The sequence below is a fragment of the Carya illinoinensis genome, chromosome 14 (assembly GCF_018687715.1).
Source record: "Carya illinoinensis cultivar Pawnee chromosome 14, C.illinoinensisPawnee_v1, whole genome shotgun sequence".
Classification (NCBI taxonomy): Eukaryota; Viridiplantae; Streptophyta; class Magnoliopsida; order Fagales; family Juglandaceae; genus Carya; species Carya illinoinensis.
In genome coordinates this window covers 32,994,216-32,998,962 of record NC_056765.1, presented here as the reverse complement: position 1 = coordinate 32,998,962, position 4,747 = coordinate 32,994,216, and the positions used below count along the sequence as shown (strand labels likewise).

General features: G+C 34.3%; 1 pseudogene; it reads left to right on the top strand.

Moving 5' to 3' along the window:
• Positions 1-3,569: 3,569 nt before the first annotated feature.
• On the top strand, positions 3,570-4,465 carry LOC122293942 (annotated as a pseudogene).
• Positions 4,466-4,747: the final 282 nt, after the last annotated feature.

Below are 4,747 nucleotides of genomic sequence, written 5' to 3'. Positions count from 1 at the left end.
CAGAAAATTTCCCAAAATGCTCCACCAGATCTTGGTGAAAGAAAACAATTTTTTCCCCCAATTCAAGATTCAAGATGTGAAGTGTATTAACAATGTATTAGTTTAATTAGTTGTAGTGTATTATTATTTATTTTGTTCTTTGTAAATTTATGTTTTGTAAATTGATGTAACAACAATATTTATCTTGTTTGCATTTTTATTTATTTTGTTCTTCAATTTATTTTTTTATAAAATTCTTTTAAAGTGTTTAATTATTTTTTTAAAAAAATTTGGGCAATTTAAATATTAGATCAGTTTTTTTTTTCAAAAAAGTGCTATAATTTCTTTTTAAAGTTATAAAATTTTTTTCTATAAATCTGTTTTCACAAAACCCGGATATCTGGGTTTTATGCCCCAAAAACAAAAAAATCCGGATATCTGGTTACAATCCGGATATCCGGATTGAATCTGGTTATCCGCCCGGATTGAGTCCGGATTCAATCCAGGCGGATAACCGCCCGGTTTGTAAAATCCGGATCCGGTTATGGCCAGATATCCGGATCCGGATCCGCATGAACACCCCTACATCCAGCGTTTTTCTTTAAAATAAACAATGCCAAGCCATTACTCAAAGAGAAATACTTTTTGCAATCGGCAGATCAGTCGGCTTGCAGTCGGTTGTAAAAAAGTGAATTAATACGGGACTTATATGAAAAAAAAAATATTTTTATAACTTTTTTTTATTCATGTAGGTTCCTCTGAATATAAAAAAAAAAAAATTATAATTTTTTTTTATTCATTCCGTACAGCCGACTGCATTTGCCGACTGTATGTAGCAAAGCTCAAAAAATATCGACTGACGTGGCACAGCCGATTCTCCCAAGGTTTCACACGTCTGTTGTATGTAGCATTTGTATATAGTTCTAAAAAAATTTTATATCTGAATGAGCTTCAAGCATATCTAAACATAATGTATTGGTTTGGGAAAGCCATTTATATCAAATTGTTAAAGAGGTTTGAACTAAAATTATTATTAAAAATTGTCGAACTTATTGAACATATGCAATCATTAATATAACAATAGATACTTGAAATCATTCCCACTTGACTATAAGATGTATTTAAAACACTAAACTTCACTTTTGCCACTCACACAAGCTTGACAATTGGACATATACTTTGACTCACTTGCACCCTAGCAAATGCGTACATGCATGCCAAACTTTGAATTGGTTTGGGCTTAGAATTATTGTATCCTTAGTCCAAATTGAGCCTTCACTGCTGACCTCGTTAGTTAATGTAATATGCAATCGACAACATGCAAAATGGAGAAAATCATCACCTTCGTGTGTGTAATAGGAGAATAAAGGTTATAACTACTAGCATCTCTAGAGAACATCATTAGTGGTACCATAGGTACCTACACGAATAGACACACATACCCTTAATATGAGCATCTTGTCAAGATAGAATTGTGTTAGCATAACCTTAGTTTCATTATTTGATTAAGAACATAATGATATAATGTCGGCATTACAAATAACTTAACACTGCTCTAAAGTCAACAGTCTTTCTACTTTCTAAAAGAAATTAACAAGAAAAGCAAAAATGGTGGGCCACTAAATATTTTTTTCTTACAAACTCGTACAAGGAGGTCAAATGAAAGGCAAACGTACAGCTTTAATACCGTGCTTCCATTCTAAATCATGTCATATTAATGAACACATTAATATTAGAAGAGGTAAATTAGAATGTGTTTTTGGCCAATATCAGCCAGTCGTCCACGGCTTTAAGATAACTAAAAAGAAAGGGACAGGGTGCCAACAATAGACAAGAGGAGGATAATGCTGGTTCCACATATAAAAGCCACCATGCAGGTGGCCACTCATTTTTTTTTTTTTTAGTGATTATGGAAGTTTTTTTAAATTATATTGTGAATTTTTTAAAAAATATATATTTAAAGATTAAAAAAAAAAAAACAGGGAGAGAGAATAGTTGGCCACCCTTTGTGACTTTTGTACGTGGCTATAACATGCACCGAAAAGAAAGTAAAAGGCAGAGGATAAGGCTGCTTTTGCAGAGAATGCATGTCATCTTTACCGTTTATAAAGGTATATATAATCCACAAAATTCACGGTGGAGTTTGTTGACAAGTCGCCGAAAGAGTAGACCGTAAGAGCTGAAAATGATGATCTCCACTTCATCCTTATAAGCAAAATCAGATTAAAAACTCCCTTTTATTTATTAAGCACTAGTAAGAGCCATTTTATAGTTTGCCAAAGTTACTCCATCAATAAGAACTATAAATATAATCCTCTTTATGAATATTTTGTAAACAATAAAAAAGGCGTCAGTTAGAAATTAAAACCTAAAGACATCATGTATTAGACACGATGGTAATACGTTGTAAGAAAAGTTCAAGTAGATTTTAGAAGTTAATTAATTCAAAATGAAGATGATGTTGAGGATATTCATGGCCTAACTTATCTCATCAAACCGGTTCAAATAGAAATGTTAGCTCAAATCTTATAAACATGTTCAAGACCTTGTTCACAAGTAATGTAAGATTTATTTCTCAACACCCTCCCTCGTGTGCAAGCCAGTATTTTTTCTGATTCTTGTCACGGGGTAAGTAGTGCGGGCCACCATTCATTTTGTGGCAGACTCTGATACCATGAAGAAATTCATGTGTCAAACTCATCTTATCAAACTGGTTCAAAGAGAGAGATTTGTTCCAACTTTATAAACTTGCCGAAGACCTTGTCCATAGGCAATATGTGATTTATTCCTCAACAATATTGACATGGATTGATAGGACCCGAAATTATATATAGTACTTATAATAATGTGACTTCCAAACTACCAATTAGTTTGACACTTAAGTACATCTTAATTTAAAATTTTAACTATAATTTACATATTTATTTAGATATTCAATGTATTAAGGTGGACAATAAAATATATAAGAAACGAAATACATGCAATCTTAACTGTTAAATGTCAATAAACGGGTCGGGTCACAATCAAATCTCAAAATAAGGTATTAGTTGCCAAAATTGAAGTTTGGGTGTCAAGTTATCTATCTAATGTATGATAATTCGATAATTATATGTAGTTTTCTAAGAAGATATACAATAAAAATACATAAAAAATAATTGTATATAGCACAAATATTGAGTATAACAAAGTTAGAATACAGGAAAACTCGTTTCATAACGACGCGGCATATATATATTAGTCAACAGCATATTACCTTTCAGAACTTCCAATCTTGGGATAGTCAAGCATCCGTGGGCTTCTTCCAGTAATTACTGCATGCGCAACCCATGCATTCCCATCTCTTTTCCTCTCTGTTTTATGCGCGAAGGAACATGCATGATGGCTCCCTTACTTTGAACGCGACTCACCAACAAAGATTTTGTTTAGATTATAAAGAAGAAAAGTAGAGAGATTTTGGAATTTTCAAGTACCAGTTGGATGACATGATCAATAAGATCTGGCCCAGCTTCCAGAAGATGAGAAGGAGGTTGCCCAAATTGACCGACTAACCTGGCTCCCTTTTTCAACATGTGACCATAGAGACATCATGAGGTGGCTGCTTGTGTTGGGTGAAGTACACGACAATTCACTTTATAAATACTAGCATGATCCTAGTACCATTTACTACCATTAAGAATTAGTAATTACATATAAAGTTCCCATTGCTAGCTAGAATTCTTCCTGCAGCTAGCCATGGCTTCCAAATTGATCATTTTCTTCCTTATAATCGTTTCCTTCACCACAATCTCGGTTTTAGGAGAAGAACAAGGCTTTGGAAGACCCCTAGACAGGTAGCTACTCGGGCTGAAGAAAGAAAAGCTCAGCCACTTCCGGTTCTATTTTCATGACATCGTTGGTGGCCATAATGCTACTGCTGTTCAAGTAGTGCCTGCACCCTCCAATAAATCAGCAACACTATTTGGTCAAATAATGATGATCGATAACCCATTAACCTTAGGGCCCAAATCAAGCTCCAAAACAGTGGGAAAGGCACAAGGATTTTATGCATCTGCTGCACAACAAGAGGTTGCTTTCTTAATGGTTATGAACTTTGCATTCATTGAAGGAAAATATAATGGCAGCACACTCAGCATACTAGGGAGGAACAACGGTGGCAGCAGCAGGGTGAGGGAGATGCCGGTGATCGGAGGCAGCAGGCTGTTCAGGTTTGCTAGGGGCTATGCTGAGGCCACCACGCATTCGTACGATCCCAAGACCGGTGACGCTGTAATTGAGTACAATGTCTATGTCTTCCATTATTGATGTTCTTGACCCCATCGCCCCCTCCTTTTTTTCCCAATTTTGCTATCGTGTGATGGTTGTGTTCCCACTTTTGATAGCCTTTAAGATGAGTGGAGCTCGTTTTGTGGTATTTTGTATTATGAAATTTAAACGTGGACCATATATACTTTCATAAATATTATATATGCAAGTTGACATTGCGGAATTTCAGTCTAAAAATCTCAAGTCTCTGCACAATTCCATGAAATTCGACATAATTAAGATTAGAAGGTGGTGATTGTCTTGAAATGCATATGCTGACTGCCCTTGAATTGGGAAAGAAAAAGTTTTTTCCCTAAAATAATCCTAATTAATATAGAAATTTCAATTGATAGGTTGCTTTTCCACAAAATAATAACTCTTATAATATATTGCTGCCCCATCTGTACTGATAAATGGAATTACATTTTTTTTTCTTTTAAATATTTTTAAATATTTAAAAATAATA